Genomic DNA, 20,806 nt, shown 5'->3' on the forward strand with positions numbered 1-20,806 from the left:
TTCTGTGATGTAAACTTTCTATGATTCTATCCCAGTATTGAAGGTGTGAATATTTCTTGGCGATCTTGGATTACCTGACATGGATATGGTAGGCGAAAATACATGGTTGGTATTTCTCCCAGACAGTTAGAGATAGCTTGCCCCTTCAATGGGAGTTTACCCTTTGTGATCTGAATAGAAACATAAATCAAACAAAAATATCTTTCAGGGCAAATAGTTAATAAAACATGAAACTTCACAAACACCTTAGGAATTTTTAAATCTTAGAAACAATAAATACATGCAATTTGTTGAATTATATCTCATTTTCAGGTGACTGGATCAGCTTCCCTATGCTTGGCAGAAATAGTACATCACTGTTTCTCAATATTTTTGCATTTTGACTATATTTTCTGAAGTCGTAGAGGTCTGCAGCACAGAAAAAGGCCCTTCGGCCCATCAAGTCTGCGCCAGTCAAACAAGTACCTAACTATTCTAATCCCATTTTCCCTCGCTGGATTCTTCTCCTGACTTTATTTTCAGAATTTTTCAGTTTCATGACTATTATCTGTCCTCAGTCCTCCAGACTTATCACCATAATCCTCAGCTCCAAAGACAGACAAACACATTTCACAATAATAAACAACTTCTGTCACTGTACTCATTATTATGACAGCATTATTTTATACAAGCATTAAACTTTATTTTAGCTATATTGAAAAGTACTGGAAACCATCAACATTGTATTTGATAACTTTCATTTATATAGCACCTTTAATGTTGAAGGAAGTTTTAAGGTGCTTCACAGAAAGACAATACTAATTTTTTTGTCCGATTGTCCTTCTGTCACCACTCATAAAATTTTTTGTCTAATAACCTTGGCCTAAAGAGGTGTTTTTTAAGGAAAGTCTTAAAGGGAGAACAGGGATGGACTGGAAGGTTTACAGTCGGAATTTTAGAGACAAGGACAGCACAGCCATCTTTCAGATGAGAGTTTTAGGGCCAGAGAAGGTTACAAAGATGATGAAGAGAAAGTTCACAAAGATTTAAACACATGGATGAGAATTTTAAATTTGAGTAGATTAGTGATCACAGTGGTTAATGCTTGAGCAGAACTTGGTGTGGGATTATGTAGAGAAGCAGATTTTTGCTTCAGTTTGAGTTTACGGAGGAGAACTGGGAAGCTGGTCAGCAGAGCTTTGGAACAATTGAATCTGGAGATAACAAGGACATGGATGAGTGTTTCAGCAGCAGATGGACGGCAGCAGAGATACAGGCAGGTGACATTATAGAGGTGGAGGTAGGTTGGTTTTGTGATGGAGATTTGGGGCTGGTAGCTCAGCTTGGGGTCCAATAGGATATCAAGATTCTGAACAGTCTGGTTGAGCAAGAAACAATAGCCATTGAAGGAGAAGGTGTCTGTGACAAGGATGAGAGGCTTGTGCTGAGTGCTGAAAACAATGGCTTTGGTCGTCCCTATTTGTAACTTATGGAAATTACTGTTTATGTAGGGCTGAATGTTGGACAAGCTTTCTGATTACACAAAGGAAGTAGAAGAGTTGAGAGAGGTGGGTAGAGAGACAGAGCTGTGTGTCATCAGCATACAGGAACGTGATCCCAAGCCTTCATATGATGTCACCAAGGGGCAACACGCAGCCGAGGAAACAAGAGGGCCAAAAATAGATCCTTGGGAGTGGGAAGAGAAGCCTCTCCTGGAGGTGCTCTGGCTACAATCCGATACAGAATAGTGGACCTTAGTGAAGGCACTCCTACTTATCTGAATAATGAAGGCAAATTGTTGGATAAGATTGGCATGGTCGACTTTGTCAAAAGCCACAGAAAGGTTGCAAAGGACGAGGAAGGATAGTACACCACAGTAACAGAGCAAATCATTCTTAATTTTCATCAGGTCTGTTTCTGTGCTGTGGCAGCAACATAAACTGGATTGGAGAGATTCAAATATAGAGTTTGGGAAAATGAATATGGATTTGGAAAGTGATAACATATTCAGCATTTTATTCATTCTGTAGTAAGAATTTGATCTTATCTTTGATTATTATGTAAATAAAAAGAAATTGTCCCAGGCAGATGGCATCAAATCCTTTAAGACCAGTCCAAAAATATTAAATTTGACAATTAAGAACATGACATTTTTGTTTCAAGTTAGCAGGAATTCGGTATGTTTGCACCATAGATAGAGCAATGAACAGTTTCAGAGTTCACCGACAGCAGTGATGTTGCTTTCCTTCCCTGAGTTTCTTAGTTAAAAAACAAAACATTAACCTGGATTCAAAAGTGAAATGGCGAGGCTGCCTCTGCCAATTTTCTGCAGTTACTTTATTGTAATTAGCCTTCTCCCTTTCTTTCCTGTATATTTGTGTACTTATAAAATATCTTCCTCAGTGCATAGAGATCTGTGGTAGTCTGGTTCAGATTTCATTAAACTGAAGTGGAACTGAAAATAGTTAAAAATAAATAATGCAACAGTGAGGAGCTAATCCATGTTACTTGTGCAGTTAAAGTCCCACCTTGATGCTACCCTGATTGGTGTTGTCTATGATGGATGTGCTTTTGTTTGGTCGACTGAATTGTCCATTAAACTTCAAGTGGCAGTGCTGTGATTGACACATTGCGTGTAAAGAGCAGTGAGGATTTGGAGTTGTGATTACGCCTGATCTCTAGCCTGCGGCTTGCGGTTTACATTGTGTGCTGACACTCAGTGACTGATTGACTTTGTGCCATTGCACTGAATGGAGGTGCTGTTGTTGGTGGATACAATAGAGATTATTGTTAGCTCTGCAGGTTCCAGCTCGTTCCCCTCCAAGCCCAGTCATTTCTTGGAGATCTTCGTGAGGAGCTGATGCAGGTGAATTTTACATGAGTCACGCTAATGTGCTGGAAGCAACTACAGTCCAGCTGATCTGCTCTGCTCATTCTCTCATCTCAAAAGTACCTGAAATTTAATCTTAATTTTTTTTTCCCCAGTTTTATTCAAGTTAGCATTAACATACTGCTGAATTCCTCAAAATTAGTTACCTGTCCAAATTTCTAACTGCGGATTTGGACTGTGGAACACATTTCCCATCACAATATAGCACAACAACTTGTACTTGTATAGCACATTTAACATGGACAAACTTCCCTGGATTCCAAAGAACAGTCATACTGGAGTCGAAATATTAACTCTGTTTCTCTTTACAGATGCTGCCGTACCTTCTGAGTATTCCCAGCACTTTCTGTTTTTATTTCAAACGTCCCTATAGCTTTGCAAAGAGGGAAGAAAGAAATCAATAAGGGCTAGACAAGGGATGGATGCCAAGCCACGGAGGGAAGGATTAGGAGAGGCGACTGAAAGCTTAGTTGAAAAGATGGGATTTGAGAAGAAGCAGGGTGTGGATCTGATGAGAAAGAAAAAGTGGGTGTTGGGTCTTAAGTAATGAATATGAAAATGGACACAGAGGCATTTTTAAAAAGTCAGTTTATCTTTATTTTAATGTCCTGAAAATGGGAAATTGGATTCAAGCAAATCTTTCGGTATAACAATGCAGTCATTGATTATTTGTCATAGTGCCTGTTTCTGAGCATGCCCAGAAGTGTACTGAGCAATGCTTTCACCTGCTGTGGCTGCAGGACAGATGAAAATTGTTGGTTATATTTCAAGAAAATGGGGAAAATATTGAAAAACCTGCACAAAAAGGTGGTGCAGATAATATCTAAATATAAGTTTAGAAATAACTTTCTGCTTTTGTTTTCATTGTCTCCTTCTCCTCTTATGAAAGCCCTGAAGCTTTCTGGGATACTGCCAGACCAAATTCAAAGGGAACTATACAGAGGCCATCTACATTTCACAAGCCAGGCCTGGCAAACCAGTGTCAATTCGTCTGCTGGGACAAAGGACACACACTCTTTGTCGAAGCCGGAATGGTGAGGTGGGGGTCATGTGACATGAACCCCCACCACCAGCTTGTGAAACTGGTAATATTGCCTTGTAGAGCTGCAAAGCTCAGTTTGCCATCTTTCCAGGTACAAAGCAGCAGTGCAGAAAAGGGGCTCTGTCCAGGTTTGAATGCCTGGCCCCATCTACACTGTTTCTACTGGGACTTGGTATTATCACCTACAAGACTAATTCACCTCTACATGTCTATCTCACCATGGAACTCATCTTTACTGGAAAAGTATATTATCCAGCATCAGTTTTTTGGCCTGTCAACCTCTGTGAAGGAATACACCATTGGACTTTGACTCTGGATTCACATGAAACAATAATACTTTTCTCTGTGGTCTTTGCCACATAAATTTTTTCTCGATCCCTTTTTTATTGCTTGAATGCACAGGAGGCTATGTTGCAATCCTCTTCCTGTGTTTGAATGTGTGCAAATAGGGTAAACTCAGCGAGTTAGTTTATCTTGAGTTTGCTGTAGACATTGGCTTACTGAGGGGTTGGAAAATGTGCCGCTGCTTCTAAAGGGAGAAATCAAAACACCTTTCTGTTTATGGACAGGTGGTGAGAGGAGAAATCAGAACTATTTATGTTAATGCCCCCACCCCCCTCCTGTCCGCAACACTCCTAGATAATCGTTTGCCTGGTAGGGGCCCTACATTTGAGCCAACAATGATACCAAATACTACTAAAATTTATTACATTTGTTGAGGTGTCAGCTGTGGCTCTGCCCTTGTCTCAAAGATGATGGGTTCAAGTCCCATTACAGAGACTTGAGCGTAAAGGCTATTCTGACACCACAGTGCAGTACTGAGGGATTTGTACAGTTCTTTGGGTGAGGGACTATACAGGGAGAGATGAAAAAATCTTCGGCCAATTCAGAGAAGAAAGTATCCAAGAAATCCTGTTCCAACTTTCTTTTAGCTGCATCTATAGTAGTTTATTATTTAGTTTGTTTATTTGAAACAAGTACCTTACACTCTGTACCTGACTATTATTGGTCTTTTACGACTTGATATAATTGATATAACTGCAGATAGCAGCAGAATATTTTCATATTAAAAATTACTTGTGTGTGCAATTCCAGTCAACTTTTAGATGTCATTTTGTCCTGTTTTTGCCACGCTTTGGTGTCACCTATTTCCTATGAAAATGTGTCACATTGTAATTACACCTATTTGCCTGTAGTGGTGCTGTATATGCCTCAGTTTTACCCCTCCCAGTTTCTCAGCCTATGCCATGGAGAGACTGCAATGCTTCAACCAGCTCTGCACTTCAAACTGCTGTCTGTTTTGCTGTTGATTACAAATAATTACATCAAATCCAAGAAATATATTTTAAAATGACAGAATTTATAGGCAGGATTTTTGGATACAACCAAAAATACCAGCACCATCCAGTGTGCTAGTTCCCTGACCCCATTCCTGTTGTCAGCCAATTTTGGCCAAGGCAGGTTCAGGAGCAACAGGGCTGCCCACCCCATCAAGGTAGGCAGCCGAATAGGTTCATGAAGAGCCTTGTTAAGGGCTGTTAAGGGAGACTGACTAGAATTTTCCAGTTGGCCTCCAGTTTCCTGACACACATAAGGCCGGAAGCAGGCCATTGGGTTAGTGCTCCAGGTAGGCCTACAGCCTCTCCCAGCCTATGTAAGTCTGGGTACAGCAAAAGGCTGTCCTAGACTACGATTCTAACCAAACCCCCTGACCACCACCGCCACTCCCCCCTCCCCACCAACTGCCACCCTACCAGCACTCCCCCCTCCCCCCAGTCCCACCAGTGGTTGCCTGGTTATTTTCTCTGCCACTTTCTGCTTATTAATTGATTCTGCTAAAAAAAAACTTTGCTGAGAGAGCACCTCCATGTTGAAGTGCTTCTCAGTTACTTATCATTCACTGCAAGCCACTGACTGACCCTCCACCTACAAGAGACTGTCTGCCACCCTTAACTGGACAGAGAATCTGGCTCCATGCCAGTTGTTCAGTCAGGAGGGAGTTTCATTTTAGCAGCCTTGATTTCTCCTTTCACTTCCTGTCTGTAAACAGAAAGGTGTTTTTGATTTTTGATTTCCCCCTTTATAAGTGGTGGCGTATTTTCCCCAACCCTTCAGTTTTGGAAAGATCTAATCCTCTATTAATAACCCCGCAGCAAACGCAAGATAGGGTAATATCAGAGGGTTACTTTATTTTACACACACTCAAAACACAGGAAGAGGGTTTGCAATGTTCCCCCCTTCTTGCATTCATACAATCAAAGAGAGATAAGGGATAGAAATAGGTACAGAGAAGATAAGAATTATTGTTGCATGTGAGTCCAGAGTCCAGAATCAAAAGTCCAATGGTGTATTCCTTCAGATAAGTTAGCAGGCTAAAAACTCATGCGGGGTAATCCACTTTTCCAATAGCGCTGGCTTCCATGATGGGAGTACGTAGCAATGAATTAGTCATGTAGTAGGCATTGGTGCAGAAGTTCAGATGTTCCACAGAAACAGTGTAGAAGAGGGCCAGGCAATTTGAACCTGGATAGAGCCCTGTTTCTGCTGCTGCTTGGCTGATGGAAGATGGCAGACTGCCTCTTTCAGTTTCACAAGGTTCTCACAGCTTGAAGTGGTGATCATGTGACATAACACCCACTTCTTCCCCTTGGTTTGGACAAAGAATGTATATTCCTGGTCTGGATTCTTAAGATGGTTAATGTTTTGTCCATCATTAAGTTTCAGAGGTTTTAGGGTCCCCTTGGCCTCACAGACAGATTGTCCTCATTGGCCAGAGCTCTGACTTAGAAATATAAAGGGTCTATGTTCATTTGCTTCGAGTTTGATTTCTGAAGACACAGGGGGCATTAAAGCCTCTTTAAAGATAATGAGGTCCCTGCTGTTTTCTGAAGGCTAGAAATTCCTTTTGTGTGAGTCATAGCTAGTCAGGCTATAGCCAGTATAAAGCCTTTGTCCATTTAAAAAATAATAATTTTATAAAGTAGCCACGATAGCGTATATATATATATATATATATTCTTATTTGTGTCTTCTGGGCATGACAAAATCAGTCAAAATCCCAAAGAGTGACTGTTTCCCCTTGGGGATGAGTCTGAGATTTGGAAATAATCCTGACTCCTGGTTCCCAGTCCTCCCAAAGTGAAATTTCAGACTTCATGACTTGACACTGTGGATTGAATTAGGTCAGTGTGCCCTGGTCCAATTATCTCCACCTCTAACCCTACCCAAGACTACACTTGGTCTTCGCTTTCCAAGTGCAATCCCTCAGATGTTTTTTCTATTGGAGTTACTTTGCTGACCAGTGAAAGTAATGTCAGACTTTGGACTAGCATTCTGCGATATGTTTAATGGACCATACTTCAGTTTCTGCTCATGTTATAAGGAACCAAGGATTTAGATAAGACCACAGGAAGATAAGAATGAGATTTTTAACAAAATTGAGGAAGCTTTTAACAGTTGCTGATGCTCTATGCATGCTCCTTGACAACCAAATTTATGTTTTCAAGTTGTCGTTGTGTAAACAAACAATTTCGTTTTGCTCTTTGATCTGTGTAAGATGTAAGGCTAAGTTTGGAATGCTCTGAATATTCTGAATCTTCACTACGTGTACCAAACACAAGCTACACTGGAAATCGCAGTACAAATCACGACACATCAGTACAGGACCTATGACTCCCCTCTTTCAAATATGCTTTTTGTTTTACTGGTCATGCTTCTTGTATTGCTCTCCACTCCAGAAACCTAACCACAAAAATCCAGACCGACATTCCAGTGTAGTACTGACAGAGTGCTGCACTGTCATAGTTACCGACCTTGGATGAGACATTAAAGCGAGACCCCAGTCGGCCCCCTCAGGTGGACATAAAATATCCCATGGCACTCTCTTGAAGAAGAGCAGGGATGTTTTCCCAGGTATCCTACCCAATAATTATCTCTCAACCAACAATAAACACACAAAAAAAACCACATTTTCTGGTCATTATCATATTGCTGTTGTAGGAGCTGGCTGTGTGTACATTGGCTGCAGTATTTCCTGCACTGCAATAGCGCCTACACTTCAAGAGTGCTCCATTGACTGTAAAATGCTTTGGAATGTCTTAAGATCAAGAAAGGTGCTATATAAATGTAAGTCTGTCTTTCTTTCTTTTGCTGGACATGAACTAATTGCTCAGGGCAATATTGGTCAATATGGGCTTGCTCCAATATCACTGCTATAATAACGTATAGTTTGCAAGGGTAAAATGAGTTCCCATTTATTTGAATGGCAGTGTCACTGGACCTGTTGTTAAATAATAAAGTATATAACCAGAAGGGATCACACTGTGCTACTAGCTTAGATCCATTCAAAACACAATCAAGCCTGTGGCATTTGTGTCTTATGGACCTTAACACTTATGAAAGGGAGCAGTAATGCACTGTTATGGGTACTACAGCCAAATGTTTATTCACTAAGCATTGATTTCCTGAGATTTGATAGGGCTCAGACTGTACAATAAACTGCTTTAATCACTGACTTTGGCTTCAAAGGATAATGTCTATTCGGTAGATCAACTGACAAACTGAAACTAGAATGAACACTGAACTCCAGAAGAAGTACACGGGTTCTTTGATTTATATACTCTTTTTTAAGTTGACAGTTCCTTACAATGACAAACTGTTTTCACAGTTTACAGATATCTGAAATCAGAAGGTTTATTTATCCCCTGTACACTACGTTCCAAAAGTTGTACAACGTTTGTTGTCACTTTTCCTCAAATTTGAAATTTTGGTGAGGAAGAAAAAGAAACAATGGGGTAGAAATTGAATAAGCTGCTTCTGTTTTTAGGGTGTAATACAGACACAAAGCACACCAATTTAGCAGTGGGTTAACGTGCATTCAATGTGCACGCGCATAGTCCTGCAGCTATATACTTTTGCCTATTCCGGGCAGACACCTATTCCTCACTTTGTGAGACTTGGCAATGTGTGTCAGCAAACTATTCAACAATAGAAAACATCATAGCCAAGTCAGAATGTTATTCTCAGGTGGCATACAAACACACACACTTTACAGAATAGACCACCGGCTAAGATTCAGGATTTGGCACTTTGACCAATTTTTCCTTTCTTTAACTTAGGGCACAGATGCCAGTTTCCAGTGCCCATACTGTCACCCAGCTGAGATCAGGCAGCTCCACATAAAGCAGAGATCAAAATGGAAACCCGAATCTTCATGGTCTACGAATGGCTGAGTTACTCACCAGATACACTTACCAGATCATTAGTGAGGCCTTTTTGCCATGTTTTGCTTAGGACCTATACCAAATACAAGATGTACATATAAAATAACATGAAGAGATGTAATATCATATAGTGTAATAGAATAGAGATCCAGGAATAACTACAAAAGAAGAGGCTATAATGAGGAACAGAAAACTATGCACAAAACCATAAATAAGGTGCTCAATGATTTGCAGAATATTTGTGAGCTGAGCACCAAAATTATTCATTGATTTTTAAAAAATAACTCCTGTGTTATATTCTACATAGAATATGCATTAGCCTGTTCTGACTTTTGCTGATATCAGTGGGTGAGTAATGCAGTCATGTGACATATCTTTGTCTACTATTTTCACACGAGCATTAAACCATTTCTTTTAATTGTGTCTTGGCTAAAAATGTAAAGGAGAGTCATATGAAGCTATTTGGCTGCTAATATCAGAAACAGTAACTTCTGGCTTTTGTAACATATTTACCACTGCAGTCATGGAGGAGGCGTTGGGGAATGTGAATGCGGCTGATCACTGCTGTGAACTTGGCCAAGACATAAGGTTCTGTGGGTAAAAAACACTTTTTTAATTGGATCTAGCAGCTGAAAGTGTGCATTTAACGAGAACTAATACAAGGTGTGCAGGCAGACAATGTCCTAGGATTTTCTGTTGCTGTTTAGCTGTTTACTTCATTCACATTTTCACTTCCAACATATTTCATCACACATAGAGACAGTATTAACTACTGCTTTGGCTCTCTTCGGCTATATTCATGCAATTAATGCCGATATTTCCAGATTGTTTGCAATAGAAAAAAGGCCCCTGTCTAAGTTGTGGTATTATATTTTCTTACCTTTGATTCAGAATTAGCAACTCAAACTCTGGATACTAAATTTAAAGCGAGCCAGGGATTTACATCTATCTGCTGGAACTGGTCTCTATGTAAATCCGACATTTCCTGCCACACATGAAAGTGACGTGTGTTGTACTGGAAGCTCAGTGCATGGAATGAATAGCAGCAGAAAGTACTGAAACATCACTTCAGGTTATTCAGACCACCCTACAAGTTACCTTTTAAACTCCATCATACTGGAAACTATTTGTACTAGTATCAGTCGAGTGTGATTTTCTTTTATTCTTTAAATTCTTGGAATCAAATTTTGCAAAACTAATATATGAAGCTTCATTCTTTTATAGCCTGGTTCTTTAACATTTTTATTCCCATATTGTATATCTTTAAGTCCCAGTGGGAATGGGGCAGTTTTTGTTTGGTTGTTGTTTTACACACTGCCCAATTTTATGCTCCATTGATCTTTTGTTTGGGTGGGAAGCTGATTTGAGCTGGGGCAAGTGGTCCAGTGTGACTGGATGCTTTTATTTTCTCTCATTTGCTTGAAAAGATTGAAGGTCTTCTTGCCCAAATGGCCATTATTCAATTTTGATTCTTGACTGTGAGTGTTGGCAAGCTATTTGATGATGGAATACATCACAGCCAATGTAAATTCTTTTGATGCCTACTGCTGTTGTGCCAAAAACTATTCTTACCATAAAGAATTTCAGCGCATTGTCTATGTGATGTTTTCGGTTTATTATTCAGAACCCGATCCAGAATAATCTTTTTTCTCCCAGCAGATCTGCTTTGGCAGCAAAGATGAGCCTGTATCCTAATAAATCTTTTATTGTTTTAGCATGGCTCCTGCAATGTGTGAAAAATGCCTGAATGATGTTGGAAGCAGAATACCCACATTGTAATGACTGCTGATGTCCCTTTGTGTACCTCACCCTGCAGGCACTGCTAGGTTGTTTTTTATGGAGCTTTTATGGAACTTGTTTTTAGGTTTCAAACTGAGTTATTGTGCAGATTTGGTCCTTTGGGCAGGGTGAGATTAGGAGGTCAAGCGGGAGCTAGTCCTGATGATTTTATGACCAAAAAAACCCCAAATGATTTCCCAGGATAGCTATTATTTAAAGAATAACCAAGATCTTACAAGGCAGGTTTTTTTTTTTGAAAAATATACTTTATTCATAAAATATCTGGAAGAACATTACAAAACATTTCTCAATGGCCATCACAAAATGTACAATCAGATTCAACTTTTACACATGGGTCACGAGGTGCATCAATACAATCAATAAATATTACAATCATTTCAACACGGTCATCACAGACAGTCAGACAGTGCAATGGGATTGGAGTTTTCAACATACATCATGTTGCACTCTGAGGTGCTTCAATACAATTATAATACAATTAGTATTCAATGCATACACTCATTGTGAGCCAAGATCTTACAAGGCAGGTAGTCTTAATATTGGCCCAATTTTTGTTTGATCTCAACATCCATCAGCCTGACCTTACAAGGTGAGGATCTTCACATCCCCTCCACTTTACCATCTGGCTAAGCAGCGCTGGCATCCACTGGGGTTGCACACTTGACTAGGGGTGGAATTTTCCCTGCCCGCTGGTGTCAAGCGTGATCAGTGGCATGAGCGGCAGGCCACATTTCCCGCCATCGGATGTGGGGAACCTCATTGTAATACATCTGCATATCATTATCAGGCCAGCCTGCCAGTGTCGTCCCCCAATGCTAGACCATCCATCTACGTCAACGGGAAGCACGCCGACGTGTTTCACAACAGCACATAAGTGACATGCACTTGGCAGTCTGCACTTTGTGGGGAACTCGGAGTTGAGTGCACAGGAAGGTTGTGTGGCGCTCACCAGGGTCGACTGTTAGATTTCAAGCTTGAGGGACGCTGGGGGAGATGGTGGGGGGCCGGGGTTAAAGGCAGCCCTGCCGTTGAGGTGACTTGTGGGGAGGTGGGGGGGGTTATGGCCTGCCGTTGAATACAGCGCACAAGCATTCGCGGTGTGGAGTAGTGTGGGCGAGGGAAGTGGCCACGCATTAGGGAAACCTGTATAAAGTGATCATTCCTTTGAAATTCAGGCAGTCTAGGTGCAGCCACATTGATATGATCAGCTTATCTGCCCACTCAAGCAGTGCAGAGGCATCAAAGTGCCACCAAGTGCTCCAAAGCTTCTCAGCGCCCCGCCCCCCGGCACAGACTGCAAAGTCATGAGCATTTTAGTGGACGGCAGAACAGTTGAATGACTGCACACGTTATAAAAAACTGGTGTGGAGCAGTCACTGCTGGAGGTGCTCACAGACCCTTGCAGTGTCAGCATCCTGGCTTAGACCGGTCTTCCCCGTGGTTCAAGCTAACAGTGCAGCCCTGCAGTGTGGGTTAGGGGAATGCCTGTGCCTGAGCTGAGAGCACAGCATGCAGTCCAGTGGGCAAAGCAGCTGCCAATTGGTCAGGTGGAGTGGGGCAGAGGTGGTGGGGTTTCGGGCAGCCATGCAGCGCACTAAACTCTGGCCATCCAAATGGTGGCCAGCACTCTCAGGGAAACGTTAAGGGGCCTTCAGACTTAACCAGGACAGGTTCTTACTATACCCATACCCATACCAACCATGTGTCACTCCCTTTCACCCTGCAGGAGGACTACATCAGGATCATGGAGCCTGGTGAACTAGCTGTGTGCCTGATGGCCTACAGAGGGTGAAGACGGCAGAGGAGAGTGTGACTGAGGCTCTTGGCTGCACAGAGGCAGGAGCAGCAACCTCAGGAAGAAATGGCGGTTGGGGCTGCCGCACACACTGCCAAAGAACCACAGCGAGCCATCGCAGGTCAGCGCTGAGCAACATCCAGGGTCTATAGATGCTGCCTGTCATTCCTGCAGATGACCAAGAACCAGTGTCGCCAAAGACTGCATATGTCTAGGGAACTGGTTGGGCACCTCTGCCAGCTACTGCAGGACTTGGCACCATGGGTATATGAAGGCCATCCACTGCCAGTGGCCGTGAAAGTGACAGCGGCCCCCAATTTCTACGCAGGGGCTCCTTTTAGGGCTCCACAGGTGACCTCTGTTGGATCTTACAAGCCTCCTCCCACAAATGCGTCCATGAGGTCACGGATGCTATCTTTGCGAGCGCACACAACTTTGTGCATTTCGCCCAGGACCGGGACAGCCAGGGCAAGACAGGATGTAAGAGCAATCGGATTTGTCCAAATCTTGGGTTTCCCACAGGTGCAGGGTGCGATCGACTGCACTCATGGTGCTCAGATCTGCGTCGCAACACACGATGGACATCATCAACCGCAAGGGTTTCCATTCGCTGAGTGTGCAGCTGGTGTGCAATCACCAGAAACACATCCTGCAGATGTGTGCACAGTTTCCAGGGAGTGTGCACGACGCCAACATCCTCAGTTGGTCACAGATCCCTACCGTCTTCCAGGGTCCACAGAGGCTGCAGAAATGGCTCCCCGGGGACAAAGGCGACCTGCAGAGGATGTGGCTGATGACACCTGTGTGGCAGCCTCAGACTGCAGCAGAGCGACGGTATAATGAAGCTCATACAGCAGCTCGCAACTTGGTGGAGCAGACCACCGGAATGCTGAAGATGAGATTCTGGTGCCTGGACCGGTCTGGTGGAGCCCTGCAATACAGTCCACAGAGGGTGTCACGCATCACTGTCGCCTGTTGCACCCTTTACAACCTGGTGCTGCAATGGGGAGAGGAGCTGGCTGAAGAGGAGCTGGAGGTCTCCTCCGATGAGGAGGACGCTGACAGGGTTGATGGTGAGGAGGCCTTTGGAGGCGGCGATGAGGCTCTTGCACTGGCTAGATAAGGCAGGTGCACTCAGGAGGCCTTCAAAGCTGCCAGATTTGTGGAGGATGATGATGACATGCAGTGAGGTGGCAGCAGGAGTACCCTCTGAGAGAATGCTCCTGTCATGAAAATGCAGCAGAGGCCCTAATAGTTGCTCAATTTCAGAAGGATGATGACGACATGCAGTGAGGACACTCCATAAAACTTCTCAAAGCCTCTGAGAATGTCTAACTCCTGTCTGGCTGAGAGCAGATCGCTTGTGCTCTGTGATCAGGGTCATATCATGGACACAGAACCATGAAACTTTAGAAGCATCTGATCCTTTGCCAGCCTTCAGCACCTGAGCCCTTCAGCAGCACAGCAACACTGGTCACAGATGCTGAAGAGATGAGGGCCAGCCCCACCTTAAAAAGGTGCTAAGAGCACACAGAGAGAATGAGAGAACCCTGTGCCCACAACATTCTGGTAGCAATGACCAGCACTGCCGAGGTGCAGGCATCAGTAATGTGTCCAGGGAGTGTGAGGCCGGACTATCACTTTGGTCTGAAGGCTGCACAGAGCACAGGGAAGAGGCCCTGGACTGAGACACCTGCATTTATCTTGTGCAGAAAGATTTCATATCTGAGTGGCAAGAACGCTGCTCATCAGAACAAGGAGCCACAGGCAGGGAGATGTTCTTGGGAATTTATTGACAATAGTGAACAGTACGTACAGGTGATTAACACCCGTGCCCAGACTGTGCAACTAATTGTCCTTAACCTTCCTAACCCTGCCGCTATGTCTTGGTGCTCCCTGGATAACCACAGTGGAGGTGGAGACAGCCTGCTGACTGTGAATGCCCTGTCTGCGATGACTTTGGTGGGCATCCTCTGGAGGGCTGAGACTTGGAAGGTCCCAGCCTTCTTTTGGGGTCCTTCTATGTGGCAGTGGCAGCCTCTTTGGCCTGTGGAGCTGGAGCTGCTGAGGTCACAGGAAGAGGGGAGTCGAATGGGCCGGACATTCCCTGAGGCACCTGGATGGATGGGCCTGGAGTGTGCACCTACTGATCCTCCTCCCTATGGGTGCTTGGGAGTCCCAGGCTGACTCCTTGAGGAGCAGGGATAGCTGGAGTGAGATCGAGCTGCCCGGCATCCCTCTTGCACTGTTGGAGGCCAACTATGGCATCAGTGATGGAGTTGACCCCACGGAGCAGTGCAGCAGTGACGTCCAGGATTGAGGTCTCCATGGCAGCCGCCATCCAGCAGTGTTGACCTCGGTGTGTTGGCATGCCAGCGCTATCACCTCAGAGTGAAGGCGGACGGACTCCTCCATCGTGCCTTGCAATCTGGGAAGTGCAGCAGACATTCTTTCTTAATGTTCCTGAGCTAGCCTTTGCAGTTCCAGCAGCTGAGACATGACCGAGTCCAGAGGCTCATCATCTGAATTGGACTCAGCAACGTTCTGGCCTCCAGCAGTCCTCCGAGTGCCAAGGACCTGGGAAGTCCCTGCCTCCACCTGCTGTGGATTGGACAGTGTAATGTGCTCACCAGATTGTGATCCTGGGGCTATTCTGAAGCTAGGTTCCACCGAGGTGTGTGTCTCTGCGCTGGTGGAGGGTGTGGGTGAGCGCTGTGATGTGACTCCAGGGAAGGTGCCTCCAGATTCCTCTTCAGAGGTTTCTTCAGGGCTTGATTGAAGGCCCTGGGCCCTGGACTCGGTTGGCTGTTTCCTAGATGTGCCTGTGGAAGCAAGGAGAGGGAATTAGTAGTGAAACACTACATTTACCTTCCCCATCCACAACCTGCTGATGACAGCAACAAATCTACTTTTCTCATGATCCTTATGGGCTATAACTTAAAACCTGATGATCTCAATCCTGAACTTTATTTTTTTAATATTTTAAAGAAAATCATGCTTTGCTTTCTGATAATTCTAAGTTGTGCATGATCATGAAAGAACATCAAGCTGCCTGTTAGTAAAAAAGGACAGTTGATCATTTAAGACATCACATGGCTGTCTGATGGATGTTGCACTGCTGGACCCTCACATGGTAGATCACCGCTGACCTCACCAGCACAGGAATGGTCCAGATCCTCGTCGGCCAGCTGGATGGCTCTTTTATCAAAGTCCGTGAGGGTCTTGATTCTGGGCATTCCACCACTGGTCTGCGACCTCTCCCTCCTGTGGTGTGCCAGCTTGCCCTGCATGAATAGAGCTGGAGAAAGTGTAAGCAGGATGCCTGCTTCCAGGCCAGATGATAAGTAATCCTGGCCTGTGTGGGTGGCGGGTGGTCCCACGGACAGGATGAGGGCAATGACGATGATTGTGAGAGAGTGAATGGCGATGTCCCTTGAGCCAGCTGTGAGTGAGGGCCCTGGCGGAATGGAGGAGATCATTCATCCTCTTGCGTCACTGGGTGGCTGTCCTCTTTCAAAGGGCGCTGGCCTGACCACCGCCTCCCAAGCCAGATTAGTGCTGTCGCTGCCCATCCTGCGGCCAGGGCTGGGGTAGAGAACATCCTGGCCGGCCGTCAAGGCATCCAAAAGGCATTCGAGGGACATGCTGCTGAACTCGGGGGCTGCCAAGTTTCAGTTTCAGGGTCATGTCTTCCATGCAGCAGTGGTGGTCTGGAAGCACTTAGATGTGTACTTGCGGCTGGACTTTAACTATGGCGTCTGGCGTGATGTAGCAGCGGGGTGTTGTTGTGGCGGGCGAATGAAAGCCCGCCCGCCAGGGGAACAGCGTGTTTCCCAGGAATGTATGAATAATGAGGCGGGTTTGGGATGATACAGCGTGAAAACCTGCCACCATGGCCGGTGGATAAAATGTCGTTTTACCTGCCCGCTACCGCACTTTATGCAAACCTGGAATGATTCTGCCCTCGGAGTCCTCCACAATCCCATCAGTACAGAGATGCTGATAACATACATGCAGCAAACATGGCAACAGAACACAGGACACATGTGCATTGCAAGCGTTTCCCTATTCAACAGAATTAATTTGTTTTTAATTTATCTTGGTCTTTTACTGAGCAGAAAATAAAGTGCCACTTGTCCAAAAGCAAAACATTATTCAACATGTGGCAAAGACTAAACAGGGAGGGCAATAGGCACTGTGTGAGTTCCTAAATAGCTATAAAAGAACCTAGTAATGCAAAACTCACTGGTAAACCTAAGCAATGAAACCCCCATACACTTACTCCTCCCCCTCCAGTGGTTAATTTGCTACTTATTCCTGTTCAGGGTCTTACAGAAGTACCTCCTCATAGGAACAATACAGGACAAATTGGTAGACACCTGTGAAGTCCACTCTGGATGCCTGACAGATCACTGTGGCATAAGCATCAAGAACACTTTGCAACTTTTAATGTTCCTGGCATGCCTTTTCCAAAATGGCCAATAAGGATGCCTAAGTGAGACCTAAGCAATATGCTCCTCCGCTCCCCATTTTCAAGCGACACATCTAATAAAGAACTTAAAAGAGCTTAACCATAAGGGAAACTTATCAAACTAACTGATAATATTACCTGCGGTGCCCCTGATACACGACAGGCCCTGTGGTGCCCACCAGTTGCAGAAGGCTTCAAATGCACCAGTGAACACTGCATGCTCCTTCTCCAGGGCTCACCCAGGCATGATCAAGTTGACAGAAGAGGGCAGGCAGCCTAGACCTGTAGAGGGCCATGTTGGCCAAGCCCAGGAGCAGATCCACACAGAGGTCCTCCAACTTACCTACCCCCATTGGGTGGTATGTGCAGGCGGTGGTTACCTTTTCCTGCAGATCCTTGCAGACAAGGGGGCACACTTCTATCATAGCCTCTCTGATGAGTCTGAATCTTTTCATGCTGGATGAGTTCCGCAGTAATGGCTGACTGAAACTAATTGTTCATAATGATCAGTCATGAATCTCATCATAAGCCCATTCATTTTTAACATTTGTTTATGAGGTTCTGCCCATCATTTTAAATGTTGATTAGTGCCTTAGCCAGTGTCCAGCTGAAAGTATGCAAGCCACTGGTGATGAGATGGGCCTTTCATCTTCAGTTGAATAGATGGGATATTCCTCCCAAACCAATACATTTTATTTCAACCATGCCACAATTAGATGTGCTTCAGTTGAGAACCATTTGACACAATGCTGCAAAGCTCATTCAGACAAAATAAATTAGGTGGTTGGGTGAGAAATGGATTTGGATCTGACAATGATTAGATAGACATTACTGATACTCCAGGAGACGTTCCCTGGAGCTACAGAGACTCTCTGCGACTTTGTGGGTGGGATTTTCCACACCCACCTGCTCCCGGGATCTTCCAGTCCTGCCACAAATCAATGGACTTCTGGCTGGGGCGCCGCCTCGCCCACCGCAGGTCCCACCTGAGACAGGGCCGGAAAATCCCGGCCTATATGTATGAGAGGCAGCTTTATTTGATTTTAAAAGATAGATTTTTGATTTCCTCTTGGAATTCAAAAGGAATCAAGCACTTATATCAGAAAGCATGAACCCAGTTCTTCAGATGTCAGCAAAAGGTGATTGGGGCTCCATGAGACTATAAGTAAAACAATTGAAATAAAGCTATTATTAAGAGGCACTATCTGAGGTCTAATGTTACGAAGAGAATTAGTGCTGGGCCATGTCTATTGATCATTCTCAATTTTGAAATTTACAAAGAAGAGACTTGCATTTATATAGCACCTTCCCCACAACCTCGGAACTTCTCAAAGTGCTTTACAACCAATGAGGTAAGTTTGAAGAGTAGCTGCCATCGTAGATGTTAAAAACACGGAAGGCACTTTGTGTACAGGCAGCAGTATGATATTGTCAATTGTTTTAGTGTCTTTGCTGTCACTTCTTCATCATTACTATTAGGTTAGATTAGCTCATAAAGTGGCTCAATAGTCTGATAAAATCCCGAGGAGAAAGAATGTCAGTGGAAATTTAAGGTAGGTATGGAGAAAAGGTAGAAATTGTGTAAACTGTCTACACAAACATAGGCCAGAGGAAAAGATTAAACAGAGTTTTTGGGTATTTGAGCTGGTAGGGAAAGATATCATAGCAAGTTCAACAAATGAGGCACTTTTGATTTAGTCCAATGTACTCGAGCTATATCTAGCACCAAATTTTAAACAGAATGAGATACATGGATTCTTACAAGGGTTTTAATTGCTGGCAATTGCCCATAATTGGGACAAAGGGGCAGAGATGCTAACGTCATTCAAATGTGTTAAAGCACTCGCTGTATTTTCATACTTTGATCCATTGGACCGTGTGGACTACAGTACCATAAAGCTTACAATTCTTAGCTCCTGCACTGTGACACCAGAAGCATACAGCCAAAAGTTTAAATATCGTGGAAACCTTCATGTGATTTTTAATAGAGAATTAGTCATACAGCTGCAGGATGTGTAAAAATTGTGCCAAGATAGGGGAGAATGTAACAGATTATCAGGAACTGATTCAACTAACATTACGGGATCATTTTTAGAAGTAGTTACAGACAATTTAAAAATACACTTGCCTGATGAGAGTAAGGCCCTGAAGCACTTGGGGGCATAAGCCAAGTGTTCTGCGGCTTCATGAGAACGGGGAAAATGGTTACATGAATGAGAAGTCAAATGCTACACACTCAGTTAGTGAACAGTCAGCTGATGGACCTATACGCTCTGAGCTGGTGTCAGTGCACCTGAGCGAATCACAGAAGAGTGATGGTAGAGAAGGTTAGGTGTTTTAAATGTGGCAGAGCGGGACCCAAACTAGCAAAGTGTTGGTCCGCAACAGTGCAGTCTGGCAGACAAAATCCAACCATAAAGATACATGACTCCTGGTTGTGCACTGACGTGGATGTGAAGACTATGCCCTACATCCAGCCAAATCAGAGTGACATGAATAAAAGGGGTTGTATAACACCTCATGCAGAGTGACCTGTATGTAAAGAGCAGGCTTGCTTACATTCGGGATTTCTCAGGGAAGACTAATGTCTCTGTGCCCATGATTTGACAGGGGTACCTCGCTCTGACTGGCATGAAAGATGTAGGGTTTCAGCTACTATGACATTTGGGTTTTATTGGGGCAGGCATGTCCAAGATATGATATAGATATGGGCAAAATGTGGGCCTACAAATTCTTTAGACACAGCCCTTGAAGCCTTTACCAGTTCTTTTCCTCTTTGGAGGCTTAGTGCACAAACTAACACCTTGGGATCAAGCGTCAGAAAAGACTGCTCCTTCATTTTTAGGGGCCTGACTAATTGTGGTAGCCTTTTTGTAGGAATCCGTCTTTACCAGTACCCAAGCCTGGGATTATCTAACTTTTGGAGGTGGGGGGAGAACTGAGGTTTGGGTGGAGGGCGGGGTGGGGGGGCGGGGGCGGAGGTGGAGTAGGGGGTGGGGGGTTGCTAAGTACTTTGTGGGGGAAATGGAGGAAAGAACGGGCACTAAGGCAGGAGAATGAGGCTTGAGGAGAGGGAACAGAAGGAGAAGTCAGGGGACTCACAGCTGAGAGCAACTTGGGCCATTTTGTACATTGAAGGTGTTACAAGTACATGTAACTTGTTATCAAGTTAGATTGGTCCTTTTACATCTTTCTTTGAGGCGTAGGATCACTTACAGCACCAATAAACAGAGGCAGTTGGCATTTTCCCCCAATTTGCTTTACTTCTGTTGGTCTGGTTTCTACATGAGAGGACAATCGCTTCCTGGGTTCACATTGCCAGGAAACGCGCCTAGGGGTCTTCTTGCAAGATTCTCCGCTCTCGCCACTGAACACACCCATCACCCTCGGGCGCAGAAAGTCCCAGCCGATGGATTTGGTTGTTGTCTGAATTGCCAAAGGAAATGTAATCTGATACCACAGAGAAGAACTGATAATTTCATTCTGCATAAAATATGCTAAATAGCCAATTTATGCAGATGCAGCTACAGGCAATGAAGTCTCAGCTATCTGCCCTTTGACACAATCTGCATGGAAATTAAAGTTTTTTGCAAAGAAAAGTAATAAA

Source organism: Carcharodon carcharias, chromosome 22 (assembly GCF_017639515.1).
Source record: "Carcharodon carcharias isolate sCarCar2 chromosome 22, sCarCar2.pri, whole genome shotgun sequence".
In the NCBI taxonomy this organism is placed as follows: Eukaryota; Metazoa; Chordata; class Chondrichthyes; order Lamniformes; family Lamnidae; genus Carcharodon; species Carcharodon carcharias.